The 15,678-nt window shown below is 37.8% G+C and overlaps 1 protein-coding gene across 6 annotated transcripts in view; it reads left to right on the top strand.

Annotated features, from left to right (window-relative positions):
• The window catches only part of TPK1 (thiamin pyrophosphokinase 1), a 336,496-nt gene that overhangs the window by 23,527 nt on the left and 297,291 nt on the right, over nucleotides 1–15,678 (top strand). The window lies entirely within an intron of this gene.

The raw sequence follows: 15,678 nt of genomic DNA, 5'->3' as shown, positions 1-15,678 counted from the left end.
GGTGATTAACATAACAATAAAAAAATTAAAAAAAAAACAAACCTTTGCACAGCAAAAGAAACAGTCCACAAAACCAAAAGACAACCGACAGAATGGGAGAAAATAAAAAAAAAAAAAAGAGGAATTTCACCCCGTAATGTTCCCCATATTTCCTGGAACCTCTAGGTTATTGTGTAACACCAGAGAACTTGTAGTTAGCAATGGGAGCCTCTGTTGCTCGGCAGCTAGTTTCAACCTGTTCTTTCATTGTTAACTCTGGCCTATTGAATTAGCTCCTTGCAAAGATGTCGAAATGCAGAGGAATGAACCTCCCAGGCCAACTGGATTTGTATTTGTATATACTCACTTGTTGTCCAAATGGATGTAATAGTAACTTTACAATTACGTAATTTTACACATTTTATTCAAGTATAATTAGCATACACTATTATATTTCAGGTGTTCAGTATGATTCAACAATTCTATACATTTCTCAGTGCTATAGGGGTATTCTTAATCCCCTTTATCTGTTTCACCCATGCATCCACCCACCTCCCCTCTGGTAACTATAAGTTCTCTATAGTCAGGAGTCTGTATTTTTGTTCACATATGAGTGAAATCATATGGTATTTGTCTTTGACTGACTGACTTCACTTAGCATTATACCCTCTAGGTCCATCCACACTGTTGCAAATGGCAAGATTTCGTTTTTTTTAGAGCCGAGTAATATTCCAGTGTGTGTGTGTGTGTGTGTGTGTGTGTGTGTGTGTGTGTGTGTGTGTGTAGTGCACGTCTGTGCCGTCTGTGTGCTTTCAGTGTAAGGTTGTTTATTTTTCTTGCTTTTTGAGGTAGGCCTGTGTTGCTTTAATTTTCCCTCTTGGAAAGCTTTTGCTGCAACCCTAGGATTTTGGACCGTTGTGTTTTCATTTTCATCTGTCTCCTTGTATTTTTTTATTTTCTTTGTTTTCTTGGTTGATGCATTATTTAGTAGCATGTTATTTAGCCTCCATGTATTTGTATTCTTTCCAGATTTTTTTCTTGTGGTTAATTTCTAGTTTCATAGCAGTGTGGTCAAAAAAGATGTGTGGAATGACTTTAAGTTTCTTGAATTTGTTGAGACTTGTTTTGTGGCCTAATATGTGATCTGTTCTGGAGAATGTTCCATGCACACTTGAAAAGAATGTGTATTTCCACTGGTTTTGGTTGGAATGTTCTGAATATATGGTAGGTGTATCTGGTCCAGTGTGTCATTAAGAGTCACTGTTTTCTTGTTGATTTTCTGTTTGGATGATCTATCTATTGATGTAAATGAGGTGTTAAAGTCCCTTACTGTTACTTTATTACTGTCAGTTTCTCCCTTTATGTTTGTTAATAGTTGCTTTATGTATTTAGGCGCTCCCATGTTGCATGCATAAATACTTAAAATTGTTAAATTCTCTTGTTGGGTTTTTCTCTTTATCATTACAGAGTGCCCTTCTTTGTCTCTTGTTACAGTCTTTGTTTTATAGTCTCTTTTGTCTGATCCCCATATTGCTATCCCAGCTCTCTTTTCACTTCCATTTGCATGGTAAATGTTTTTCCTGCCCTTCACTTTTAATCTGCATATGTTTTTAGGTCAGAAGTGAGTCTCTTTTAGGCAATATAGAGAAGGGTCTTGCTTTTTTATCCATTCAATCACCCTATGACTTTTGGTTGGAGCATTTAATCTATTTACATTCAAAGTACCTACTGATGGGTATCTACTTATTGCCATTTTGTTACTTGTTTTCCTGTTGTTTTTGTTGTTCTCTCTTCTCTTGCTCTCTTCCCTTATAGTTTGATAGCTTTGTTTGAATTCCTTTCTCTTTATTTTTTCATATTAAGAGCTTTTGCCTTTGTGATTACCATTAAGCTCATATGTAAGATTTTATACACATAGCAGTCTTTATGAAGTTGATGGTTGCTTATGTTTGAACCCAACTAAAAGCACTAAATTTTAATGCCCCCACCATGCTTTATATGTATGATGTCACACTTTACATCCTGTTACTTTGTAAAGTCCTTCACTAGTCCTTATAGATATAGATGACTTTAATGCTTTTCTGCTTCACCCTGCATACTTCTTTTATAAGTGATTAGTCTGTTTTGTTATATTTGTATTACCTTTGAAATTTTTCCCTTCCATAATTTTCTTACTCCTGATTATGGCCTTTTCTTTCTACTCAAGAATTCCCTTCAACTTTTTTGTAAGGCTGGTTTAGTGGTGATGAATTGAACTCCATTAACTCTTGTTTCTCTGGGAAACTCTTTATCTCTCCTTCTGTTCTGAAAGATGGTCTTGCTGGATAGAGTATTCTTGGTTGAATGTTTTTTTCCTTTCAGCCTTTCGAATATATCATGCCACTCTCTTCTGGCCTGTGAAGTTTCTGCTAAAAAATCACCGACAACCTTTCCCTTATATGTAATTGTTTCCTTCTGCTGCTTTTAAAATTCTGTCTTTGTCATTACTTTTTGCACTTTGAATTATTACGTGTCTTGGTGTGGACCTTCTTGAGCTAATTTTGTTGGATGCTCTCTGTGTGTGCCTCTTGGATCTGGATTTGTTTTCTTTCCCAGATTTGGAAAGTTTTCAGCTATTACTCCTTCAGATAAGATTTTCTGCCCCCTTTCTCTCTTTTCCTTCTGATATTGCTATAATGAGAATGTTAATGTACCTGATGATGTTGGTGAGTTCCCTTAACCTTTTACCATTTTTATTACTTTTTTTCTTTTTGCTTTTTAGCTCGGTTGCTTTCCATTACCCTTCAGCTCATTGATGCATTCTTCTGCTTTCTCTAATCCACGATTGATTCTCTGTAGTTTATTTTTTAATTTCAATTACGGAGTTCTTCGTCTCTGGTTCTTGTATTTTCTCTCTGTGTTGAAGATCTCAGAGATCCTCCACTCTTAAGTTTAGTGAGTATCTTTGTGACCATTACTTTGAATTCTTTATCAGGCCTATTGCTTATGTCCATTTCATTTAGCTCTGTCTTCTTCATACTTTGTCTGTTTCTAAGTATTAGGAATGTCCGTTACATCTCCTGATCTTAAAGTAGTGGTCTGATGAAGAAGAGATCCTGTGGTGCCCTGTAGCCCAGTGTCCGTTGTTCATCAGAACCTGGTGCTTCAACATTGTCTCCTTTGTGTGTTGCATGTACCCTACTATTGTGGTTGAGCTTCATTTGCCTTCATTTGGCTGCAGTGACCCACTTTGCCTGTTGTGGGCCAGGTTTGGTTCCTGTGCTGTTAAGACCAGTCTGGGGCCATAGTGGTCTTGTTGGTTGGTGTCAGCAGTCAGACCAGGTGTCTGCCTTTAGTCTATTTACTGGGGCTACAGTTGCACTGAATTATAGGGTGCTCTCCCTATGTTGTCTCCTGAGAAACTTTTGTTGATGGATAGGCTGGTAGTTAGCCCAGATGCCTGCTAGGGCTGGAGACACACTGATTGGCAGGGTACTCTCTGTATGCCAGTTATAAGATTCGGTTGCCAAGACTGTGAATTACTAGTACGTGTGATTATCTTTTCCTTTCCCCAGCACAAGAATCCTTTTGAAGTGGTGCTGGTTCTTGCTGGAGCTGCTTGTGGGATGCACCAGGCAGGAACCACTTTGGGAGGGACTCCTGCTGAGTGGGGCATGTTGGATAGGACAGATCTGTAGGCAGACATGGGGCGGGGATGCTCTGTGTTAGCAAGGGAGGTGGAGAGTGCTGTTTCCTGCAAGTGTCAGTCTACCTAGGCTGGGGGCAGTGGTGTGAGAGCAATGGTGTCCACCTCTTTTGTTCTTAGAGAAGTCTCCTAAAGTCCCTGCCCCTCCAGTATACATTCTGGGATGAGTAGTAAGTCCCCTATAGGTACTTTCCAAACTGCTACTTCTATGCTCTATCTTAGTGGGATTGTTTGTTATACTGTCTCTTTAAAGGTGGGAATTTAGTTTCCTATTTGCCCTCCAGCTTTCTAATAGCTGAGCCTGCTAATTTTTGAAGTACCTGGAGTTCAGTCCTGCCAGTTATAAAAACTCTGAAGTTCAGCCCTGCTGGTTTTCAAAGCCAAATGTTGTGGGGACTTGTCCTCCCAGGGCAGGTCCCCCATGTCTTGGGTACTTGCTGTTGGGTCTCCTCCTCTCCCTTCCCTGAGATTGCGGTGTTCCTCCTTTTTGTAGTGAGTCTGGCTAGGAGTTTGGTTCCTGACCACGTCTCTACCCCTACTTTTGGTTTGCCATGTTTCTTCCTCTCTATGGTTAAGTGGAAAGTCTGTTCTGCCAGTCTTCGAGTTCTTTTCTGGGTTGGATGCATGGATGTGGCCGTTGTGAGACAAGATAGCCTGAGGATTCTCCTATTCTGCCATTGTCCCAAATATCCACGATTTTGCACATTTTAAGCTCCGTATGCTTGATCTCTCTGTGTTAGGTTTTACCTGTTGACTACAGAAGATGACTTTTTGTTTCTTAAACTAGAATGTTGCAGTCAATTCTGAAAATGTCTTTCCCCCCTAAATTTAATTTTTTTTTTTAATTATAACTGAAATTTGGAAATAGGATGAGATGCATTTGGGAATAAGGTGTCCAAGGAATGGAAAGTAAAAGCGGATATATCTGTGATAGAATGGAAAGGCTATAACCATTGATAGAGGGACATCAGGAATAGAACATGACTAGGGAAAAGTGAAATGATGATGGGAATTTACAGGTGTCTAGTGCCTGAGGCTTTTAAGTAAATTTTATAATCAGACTAGTTTGGGGGTGAGAAGCCTGATGGAAACTGTGCTTACTTTTTGTTCAAAACTGTAAAATAGTTTACATTTTGAATTTCTGCTTTCCCGTAATTGATTCAAATTACTATTATCATAGGAACAATAAGTTTTTGAAAGTTTTCTTTGCCTATTAATAACTCACTTGATTAGTGTTACATGCTTCAGTGGCTCTGTTAGTAATTCCGCTGATGAAAAAGTCTTACGTGAAGGGAGCCCATATGCATGCCAGCTCATACTAATGTCATTCATAGAAACAATTCAACTGAAATGTGCATTCGGCTCTGATAACAGATACTGTGAAAGGATTATGCATATTGAAGTATTGTATACCTGAAATTGATCATAAATTCACCCTTTCTATTACTGTTAGGAGATGCGTTACTGTTTCCACTCACCAGGTAAGAACAATACTTGAGGTAAAATCTGACATTACACTCTTGCCCTTCAACTGCTTTGAGAAGTGTAAATGGCCTATGATAAGCCAATCTCCTTGTTATGAAATTGAATCATTTTTATGGAATCTAAGCTAGAACTGCTGATGCAGCTATTAACAAGACACAGAAGAACTACTCAGTTGAGAGGAGCACTTATAAGATGGTTGAATTCAGGGAGGGATTTTCTCCTCACTGGTACCACACTATTGGAGCCGTGTGTGAGCTGCATAAACTGTACTTGTTTTTATCTGTTTGTTTGCATAATAGCTATTTATGTTTGTATCATCAGCGTGAAGATGATGATGATTACCCATATTTGCTGAGGGCTTACTTTATGTGAGGAGCTATTACCTTGTTCTTACAACCTTTCTTAAAAGGAATGTATTGTTACTCTCATTTTAGAGTTGAGAATCCTGAAGTATAGAAGTACCTTGGATATCTTGCCCGAGATCACATACCTAGTTATTGGCAGGGTCATGGTTTAGACCTTAGGCAGTCTGTCTGCAGAGCTTGCTACATAGGCCCTTTGCAATGGTGATTCTGTATGTGTGCATGTGGAGTGCCTCATAGTGTTTTAGATCTCTCCTTTGAAGGCTTTCCCAGCCTCTCTCCCTCTTCTCTCGAGGACCACTTTAAACTTGCTCTCATCTGGTCTGTGAGACCACCACTGTTCTTAGTTGGGAAATAGTATATTAGTGAGGAATGCATTTGGTTATAAGTAATGGAAATGCTAATCCCATAGTACATTTAATGAGTAGGGCTTTATTTTTCTTAAATAACAAGAGGTCTTGGATGTAGGTGGTTGAAAGCTGATGCAGCTGCTGAATCCTCTTGATAGGGACTCAGACCTGTCCTTTGTGCTCTTTCATTCTTACTTGCTGGCTGTTGACTTCATGCTTGTTAGTCTCATGGAGGCAAAATGGTTTTTTGCAACTCTAGGTATTAAAGATACATTCCAAGTAGAAAGAAAAAGATGGAGGGATCTTAAAAGTGAACAGCCAGCCTTGTTCATCCTTTTATATCCAAAAAGAAAAAGCTTTTTCAAAAGATTCATGCAATTGACATTTAGTTTTATGGCCTTTTGGCCAGAGCTAGGTCACATGGCCAGTCCTAGAGACCAACTACATGGCATCATGTTATCATGACTGGTTTAGACCAGTCACAGTGTGTCGCCTGGCACTGCAGGGACATACTACCACCCGCATGAGTTGAGGTTGTATTGATCCACGAAAGGTCGGGTGGGGGTGGATTTTGGAGAGACAGTTGACAAAATTGACCATAGGATGACTTCTAGGGACTCTGGTCTTGTACTCAGGATTTGGAATCATTGTCATTTTGTTTATGATTAGGATCTAAGTGCTCTAGTCCTCATGAAGGTTTCCAGGGTGTACTTGTCCTCTTTTATCTCAGATGAAGGGGCTCCAGAGCTGCTTTTCCTCAAAGGCTTTTTTATAATACTCAAAGAGTCTAGTTTTTTGGATCTGGGAGTTTACCGTTCTCTTTGTTTTTGCCCATTCCAAAGCATCTTAACTATGAGAGTCCTACCAAATTCCAGTCCAGGAATGAGACCTTGGTATTTGTTGACAACTTTCTCTGATATCTTTTGTCTCAAAGGATTGTCTAGTTCTAAAGCTGAGGCGAGGCAAGGGTCCTCAGATAAAGGAAGTAGGTCAAGGATCACAAGGCAGTATGACTTACTGAGTGGTATTGTAACTGATCTGTACACTGAGTTCTTGGAGGGCAGTGACATGAATTACTCATCTTTATATTTCCTATGCTCAGTGTTCTGCATGTATTGGAGAAGGAGGTAGGCCATTGAAACTGACTCAGCTCCAAAGCCCTGCTTTTCATGTACCATGGTTTCTTTTCCCATCCTTGATTAGTGGCAAAACCCAAACTAATAAGAATCTAATAAGGCCCAGCCTCTGGCTAGACTTGCTCCACTCCTTGTCTTGACCCTTGGCTAACAGCATCTGCTCATGAGTTTGCTATTCTGGCCTTCAATTTTCTCATGTTATCCACCAACACTCACCCCCCCACCAACACACACATTGGGGAATTTTCTTCTCTTGTAAGGCCAGCTGTGTTTTTAGAGAGAGATCTTATTTAGTCTTTTTCATCCAGCATTTTGAGGTGTTTATAGTAAGAGGCTTGGTGTAAGTTTAGTCTGCTGTGTTTCTATGTCTTCCTTATCTTAAGGAGAGTATCTTGCACACATTTAAGCCTTTTATGAATAAGTCACTATTTTATCTGCCATTGTGTTTAATAACCATCAACTTAGTTGTCTTAAAACAATAATGGTTCACTTTTTTCCTGGCAGTTCTGCAATCTGGGTTATATGAGGGGATTATCACCTCTTGGACAAGAGTGTCTGAGTTGACCTTTTCACTTACGTGTAAGGTGCATGTAATGGAATGCATATGGTGAAATGGCTGGACTAGACCTGGCTGAGTGTCTGTTTCCACATAGTCTCTTTAATGTGGTCCCTGGGCCTCTTTACCGAGAGCTCCAGGAAAGTACATACCGGGAGAGTAAGCACCAACATAGAAGCAGGCATCAACATCCTGCTTGTGTTGTGCTTGTTAATGTCACTTTTGCTGAAGCAGTCACTTGACTAAGCTCCGATGTTCACGGGCTTGACTATCAGGGTTGTGTTTCACTGGGGACCATCCGTGTAACAGAGTGGGCTACTGGGTACCTATACGTTATATGTAATCTCGTACAATAAATTTTGTAGTGGCTGCATTTTATTCCATTTTGTTTTGTACGCAATTAATTTTGCTATTAAGTATCCTCTTCCTTTTAAATTACAGCCCTACTTTGAGGGAACAGATTTATCCCAAATGTTGCAAGCCTAGAGTTCCCATATGCCTTTCACTCAGCTCCCATTGATGCTAACATACTGCATTAACCACAAAACTAAAAATTAACATTGGCACGATATAATTCTATTTACTAAACTACAGACTTGGTGTTTACCAGTTTTAATACTAATACCCATTTTCTGTGACAGAATTTAATCCTGGATCCCACATTGCATTTAGTTGTCATGTCTCCATCTTTCCAAGTCTTTCATAACCTGGATACTTTACAAGAGCAGTGGTTAGTTATTTTGTAGACTATCCTTTGATTTGTGCTTGTCTAGTCTATTCTCATAACTAGGTTTAGGTAATGCGTATCTTGGCAGACATGCCACAAAAATGACGGGCCCTTCTCAGGGCCTCATATCAGGGGCATATGAGGTCAGTATATCATAATCACTAATGCTGCAAACCTTGTTCACACTTGATTAAAACAACTTTTCCCAGGTTTTTCTACTAAAAAAGTTGTATCTTTCCCTTTTCAATTAATAACTATCTTCAGGTAGATACTTTGATGGAAATATTGTTGAGACTTTGGCTTACTATTTTTGTATGCACTGGTGAATGTTTGCCTGCCGCAGTTATCACTGTGGTGTTCCAATGGTAATTTTCTATTTCTCTTCCTTTTTACATTTATTTATATGAGTATGAACTTGTCTATTTTATTTAATGGATTAGAATCCAACAGTATCATTTATTTTGTTTCTTAAATTGTTACAGCCTTGACCATAGCTCAGATTGATTTCCGAGCCCTTTTGACATATCTCCATCCTTTTTGAGCATTTTTAATTTCTGGCACCATGGGCTTGTCTTGTATCTTCCCTGTCCCAGCCCTGGAATCAACCACTTCAAGGAGCTCTGGCTCCTCTTATTGGAGAAAGGTATTTGGAAGCCAAGATCTTGGAACTTCCTGTGCTTATTGCTACTGGTCTATCAGTTTCTTCAAGACACTGTTTGTGGCGAGAGCCAGGGAAGTATGTACACTGACTCATGCATGCATACAGCTATGTTTACTTCCATGTGTCTGTATGTGTGCACATTAAAACATCGAGTTTACAGGATACCTCAGATTAAGCCCAATATCACAGGGTTCATTCCAGCCTTCCTGTGTTCCTTATTTGCAGTTTCTTTGACAGTGAGAAACCTGGTTCTCATTATCCACAGTATGTTTGTTTAACCCTAGTGTATGTATAATGTGCTTCAGAATTGGTAACCCATTACCCTGTGAGAAACAGATTCACTAACTATAGCACAAAATTTGTACCTCATTCTTGTTGTCTTGAACCTTACAGTATTTGGTCAAAATAATGTTTTCCAAAGTGCTATTTGACTTTTAATGTGCTATTTAACAAATCAAATAGTTGTTAGTTTGTCAAATATGGGAGAAAATGAAGAAAAATGGGAAAATAGGTAAAAGTTAAAGGAATTATAGCTGTTTTTTGAGGGAAGTGTGTTTCTGATTTTTTTTTTTTTTTACTTCTGACACAGTTGCTAAGAGGTATTCTAGATAATTTTGATTCAGCTATTAATTTGTCAGAGGTGAAGTAATACAGTAATACAATACTTCAATTTCTTTATTTGTATATTTTACTGACATTAAAACTGTTAAACATAAGTATGAATTTTTGAAAATTCCCTTTTGATATACATGCAAAAAGCTACATTATAGTATATATAAAAATGGCACACGATATATTTTCAGCCTGATGCCATTCACGAATTGTTTTAAAATAAGATAACCTACTTTTTTTTAATTTAAAGATAGTTTTGCTAGAATGCCGTAGTATTCTTGCAGAATGTTGGTAGTTAATGCATTAAGTCTCTTAGAGTGATAAAATTATTGTTTTGTTTTTCTAGAAGAGGCGAATTTGAGAAAAATTGGGAACAATTGTCTCATGGTTACATATGGATAGGCGAATTAAAAAAAAATAAAAAAGGAATACTGGAGCCCAACAGATTTCTTATCTTTAATGGAGCATCTAATTTGAGTAGTATTGTAAATAGAAACCTACTTGAACTGAAAAGTCTTGCAAAAAGAGATAATGATTATATATTTAAGAGTTTTTAAAACAATATTAACTTAAAGAAAAATGTCTCTGTACACCGTATAATTCTAGTCAACTTAAAAAACAGCTCCAGTATATAGCATCTGGGTAATGCCATATGAATAGCCAGCTTATTGGAAAAAAGAAAAATCCAGAGTATATACATTTTATATTATGTTAAATACCCTATTAGAGAAAACAATTGCTGTCCAAGTATAATAAAATTATAAATATATTCATTACTATGTGTTAGTACTATGCCTACCAGAAACAATTAAGTTTTAATGTATATCTTGGGAGCATTGCCAGGTAACAAAATTCAGTGTGTCCTATAAGGAGTGATTGCTGATTTGAATTAATCAGAGTTAACGCTGTTAAAGAGTTCACTTAAAATGTAGAGAACAAAATGGGATCTCAGCAAAGCTCTAAAAATTATTTCATTGTTTTAAATGACATGACTAAAAATTAGAAGTGCAACTGCTACTGCATCTTGTAAGTTTCAGCAAGTAATATTATTAAGACAAAAATGATTATAGGTTCCTGTCCTTTTCCTTTTTCTTAGCTTTAAAATATTTTTCCTTTTTTCCCTTTCAAGCCTCTTTCCAATCTGTTATTGATTTTTAAGTAGTTTGAGAAATAATAGGGAAGTAAAGGAGAACTCAGAAGGGGCATGTGCCATGCATGTATATAATCTATGTGATTCTGAGAATTTGTTACATGTATAAGCATGACATACATGTATATATAACATACATATAGCACATGCATATAAAACGTAGGTATATAACGAGGTCTCAAAATCAGTAGTAATATAAATTGTCCTTTTGCCTAAACAACCATCTGCTCTGTTTCAGCCCTACCTCATCAGTCTTTTATGAATAGACAAGCTTTTCCATGTAGAATTCTGCCAATAAATTATGTATCCCAATATGTTCCCTCTGTTTTTGACAAAACTAGACAGTATTTGAAAACATAGAAACCCCGTCCAAAACTAATTACTGCCAAGTTATCAAATAGGATTGCACGGTAATTGGTGGCTAACTGCTTTATTCTGCCATAGAATAGCATGAGGGCAGCAAAGGCTGTGGGTTGTGAGCATTTTATAAGTTATTGGATATACTGTGAATTTTAGTCAGTGTTTGGGTTTAATGCATAGCTAAGGATATTTGGCTTGGTTTTGTAAAAATTAATGGTGAAGGGTTGATCCTGTGGGAGTGTCAGATTTTACTTTGTGAAAGAATATTTTCCTGATTAGCTTTAAGTAACAATAACTTTAAATTCATTTAGACAACTAATTTTTATTGATAGTTTTAAACTCAGAATATATTTTTTCATGGAGAAGTTGTAATGTTGGTCACAGTCTCAGACTAGTCTTTAGAAGCCTTAATGCATTAATATAGCAAGATTGTCATAATTCTAGTAGTGAGATGTTTCTAGCTTCTGAAATTCAGGGAGGAAACGTGAGATCATGAGGTCGGGACTCTGGATGTGGTTGTGGCGGTAGGTTTGAAGGCAGTGGAGGAAAGGTCCCCTGCTGCTGTGGCATTCAACATTAGAAGTGGTGGCTTTTCCATATCCAGGCCCTAAATCCTGTTGATGAGTACTTACTGCCTGTGTTGTATCTTCCAACTCATTTTTCTTCCTTGGGCCTCATTTTATGTATTAGAGCTCCATTTGCCAAGTAACTCATAGGCTACATTATAATTTAGTTTTCTTCCACATAGTCCTTGCTCATGAGCAATTGTAACTTTCAATTGTAAAAACTAATTATAATATGAAACTGAAAGCTGAGTGTTCTTGAAAAAGCTTGGAATATATTGACAGCTTTTTCTTTGAAAATTGCTTTAACTTCTTTTATCTTTGTTCAGTATCTTAAGCTTTTAAAATAAGAACTAATTTTCAGGAGAGCTGTTCTTCTTTCCCCTAATGTCAGAATCCCACATAGTGATAGCTAGCTAAATTTTCACTGAAGGTTGAAAAGTAATTCTCTTTTTTTAAATGGCAACACCATCAAACTAGTGGTGGAATGATGCAAATAATTTTTGTGGGCTGTAGCTATTACTGTCCTACACATGTAATTTCAGGTGTATTCAGTCTTTATGCAATCTTAATGTAGGCAGCTGATCTGATAGTTTGCACATGCCAAGGTTTTAAAATTTATTGTGTTTTTATTGCAAGTTCCCATGTAAAGTTTCTAAGCTGAGTTACTCTGCAGTTAAACGTTTTGTGATTTCTCTCTCTCTCTCTCTCTCTCTCTCTCTCTCTCTCTCTCTCAGGTTTCTCCTCTTCATAAGAACGGTAGAGTGGAGTTTCTTCCAAAGCTATAACCTTCAAAATCCCTTTCTTCAGACTTTCCTCTAAGACTGTTTCAGTAGTTCTGTGGGTAGCCCTTGAGAGTACAAGATTTCGTTGCTGTAGAGAGAAATGACAGTCTTGGGATGTGAATGCTATTCAGGAAACTTTAGCTTAGTTTAATGGTGATCCGATAGCTACAGTTCTTTATTCGGGCTGTAATTTTTGCCTAGGTTCTGAGTGACCTGCGTTGAAGTGGTCACCTAAGTTCAGGTTGGCATTACTGTTGTCTAGATTTTGCCCTACACATCTTTACCTTGTAGGATGGATACTTCTGTCTTTTACTCTCTACTTTTACACTACTTCTGACTATTCTTGAGGTGTTCAAGTATAATCTTCATCATGGCCTCTTGGGAGAAACTATAGAGTCATACTGGATGGGTAGTTGGATTAGATATGTTCACTTTGAACCCAGGAGCCTGTGGCCCTGGTCAGCCTTTGCAGGGTACATTGCTTTGTCTCTGGTCAAAGGAGGCAGTTAAGGATTCTGAAGAGCTTGGCTTGGATGATGAAGAAATCAGATGTTTCCTTTGATAAAAGGGCGCTGAGAATGAGAAGTATGACAAAGTATGTGGTGGAGAGTGGCTGTTAACTAAAGGAATTCATCCGTGGGCTGAATTGATCCTAGGTCACTCAGGGCTTCTGCTCTGACTGAATAGTAAGAAACAGCTAATGTGTTGAATAAAGTATTTTTTGGTGAAAAAGTGGTGGGGTTTTCATTTGATATAATTACACACATAGCAGACTACCCTGACATTTATTACTGAGCCTTCGGATAGGCCTCCTGGAGAACAGTAACGGAATGTGACAAGTGACATCATCTTTGAAATAGAGGACCAGAAAAGCACCCTCAGTCTCCGAAACTGTATACAGAGATCGATCATTAGAGGAAAAGACTTAATAGAAGTTACATGTAGGGCTGGAATTTTTCAGTGACTCGAGGATTCAAAATATTTTTTGAAATTTTTTAATGTGAAACTTTATGATAATTAGAGGGGGAAAAAGTAAGTATGTTTCCATTGTTCCTCCAAGGGTAAGTGGAGAGGAATGAGTATAATTTGCTATGAAGATACTTATATTTGGTAGTACACTGAAGACAGTACACTGAAGATACTCCAGTGATGTTTGTATGTATTTGTGTGGAATCCATTTTAAGTTTAGTTACATACTTAACTGAGGAATACAGAAATGAGGCTCAAATTGTAGAAGGATAAATTATTTTAATAGAATGTCATAACCACAAGAGTAAAGACCAGCTAACCATTTTTCTTTTATACTCAGAACCTTGATTACTATAAATTTTCACTTTAAAAACCTTTCATAAATTTAATTGGTTGTTTACTGACCAACAAATACAGAGCATGAACTTGCTCCCCTTGTTGAGGAAACAGAATCTGTGTAGTTACCTAGTCCTTGAATTTCATGATGAGTTGGGATTACTGACGTTTAGTGTGGATAAACATGTATGTTTTTGGATTGCTTTAGGAATATTTCTTAGTTAAAATAGAATAATCTTATTCTTGAAAAATGACCTTTAAAGTCTTTTTTCCACAAATTTTTATTAGAATTGAGGATTTATGTTACATAAAATTGTTAAATTTGCATCATGCTGATTAGTAGAGGTTGGAAATAAAAATGTTAATTGATTTTTTTGCCATCAAAAAGACTGGTAAACTACATGGTTCTCTTCCCCCTTAAAAATATATTATAAGCTACAGTCGTTAGGCGTCTGCCTTCGGCTCAGGTCATGATCCCAGGGTCCTGGCATCGAGCCCCGCATCGGGCTCCCTGCTCGGCAGGAAGCCTGCTTCTCCCTCTCTCACTCTCCCTGCTTGTGTTCCTGCTCTCACTGTGTCTCTCTCTGTCAAATAAATAAAATCTTTAAAAAAAAAATAAAAAAAATATAAGCTACAAAAATGTGGAAAATGAAGAATACATTAAAACTTGTAATGAAGGGAGAAGAGCATTTTTTCTTCAGCCCCATATTGTTTAGTAATTTTAGGGTAAATGTTGCAGAATTAATACTCTAGCCAGTCCTATTTTGGAGAGGGAGGAATATTTGTGGATATGTCTAAAGCTAACTGCAAGCAAGTATTTGGATCTCTTTTGAAAGTTAAAAGGTGATGAAGCTAACGCCCTATAGTTCCGGTAGCTTAGTATTGGCAGCAGGAAATGAACTGTTTGTGAAAATAGCATGAAATGTATTTCATGTAATTCAGAGCATCTGTCTAATTTATCAGCAAGAACAAATTGCTCAGGTTTCAAAGTATATCAATTACTCTAGGTACCCATTATTGACCTGTTCAACCTGTTCAACGTTTGCTCAAAACTAAGTTTACCAACCTTCTTAAAATAAGCCAAATGAACACCTTACATTTTAAGTATTAAATTTTGAATTTGTACCCATTCACCATAAAAAAATAAATAAAAACTTGTTTGAGGTATAGTAGCCAGAACCAGCAAAGTGTTTAGCCTGGTCAGTTTTCACATATTGGATGCACCCTATGGCATCAGCCCTCAAATCCTCCTGCTCTGTCAGTAGTGAGGACTGTGGGAGACCTCCATAGGTCTCTAGATTTAGCAGTGTGGAGTCACTGCAGACTGTAATGTGAGCATTTTCATTGGGTGGGCGTGAAAGCCTGATAGTGTAGTGGGTTTAAAGAGAATGGGAGAATGGAAAAAATTAGAATTCTCAAAATTTTGAGGGATTTTTGCATTAATGTCGACCAGAGAATTGGAGAGGTAGCATTGGGGTGTGTGTGTGTGTGTGTGTGTGTGTGTGTGTGTGTGTGTGTGTGTGTGTGTGTGTGTGTTTGAAAGGATGGAGAATTAATAGCATTATGTGAGCTGGTTCTGTAGAAGAAAAGAGGGAAGAAGGACAGAAATGATGGGATCTTGTGATGAACTGTAGTACCAGAGGGAATGGGATCTGGGACATGGGAGGCGTTGGGTGGAGGAGCTTGAACGGTTACTTGTGTAGGAAGGAGAGCAGTGATCATGTAAGTGGGCGGATGTATTTGTGTGACTTTGTGGAAGTTTTCTGACTCACTTCTATTGCTGAAAAATGGCGAAAATAAGGTAAGAGTGAAAAGGAGGTTGGAGGGGAAAGAAGTGAAATAACTGGTCTAGATGAACATGGGAGCATGTGAACCTTGTATAGACCTGTGTCCAGTCATTCAGCTTGGGCCATCTCCCTGTCCCTGAGAAGCACAACATGACTTTGAATATTTTTTCATTTG

This window comes from Eumetopias jubatus, unplaced genomic scaffold (genome assembly GCF_037043125.1).
Source record: "Eumetopias jubatus isolate StellerSeaLion01/CBP00866 unplaced genomic scaffold, mEumJub1_p1.0 scaffold_14, whole genome shotgun sequence".
NCBI classification, from domain to species: Eukaryota; Metazoa; Chordata; class Mammalia; order Carnivora; family Otariidae; genus Eumetopias; species Eumetopias jubatus.
The sequence above is the reverse complement of the archived record's forward strand: the minus strand, read 5'-3'. Positions and strand labels throughout refer to the sequence as shown.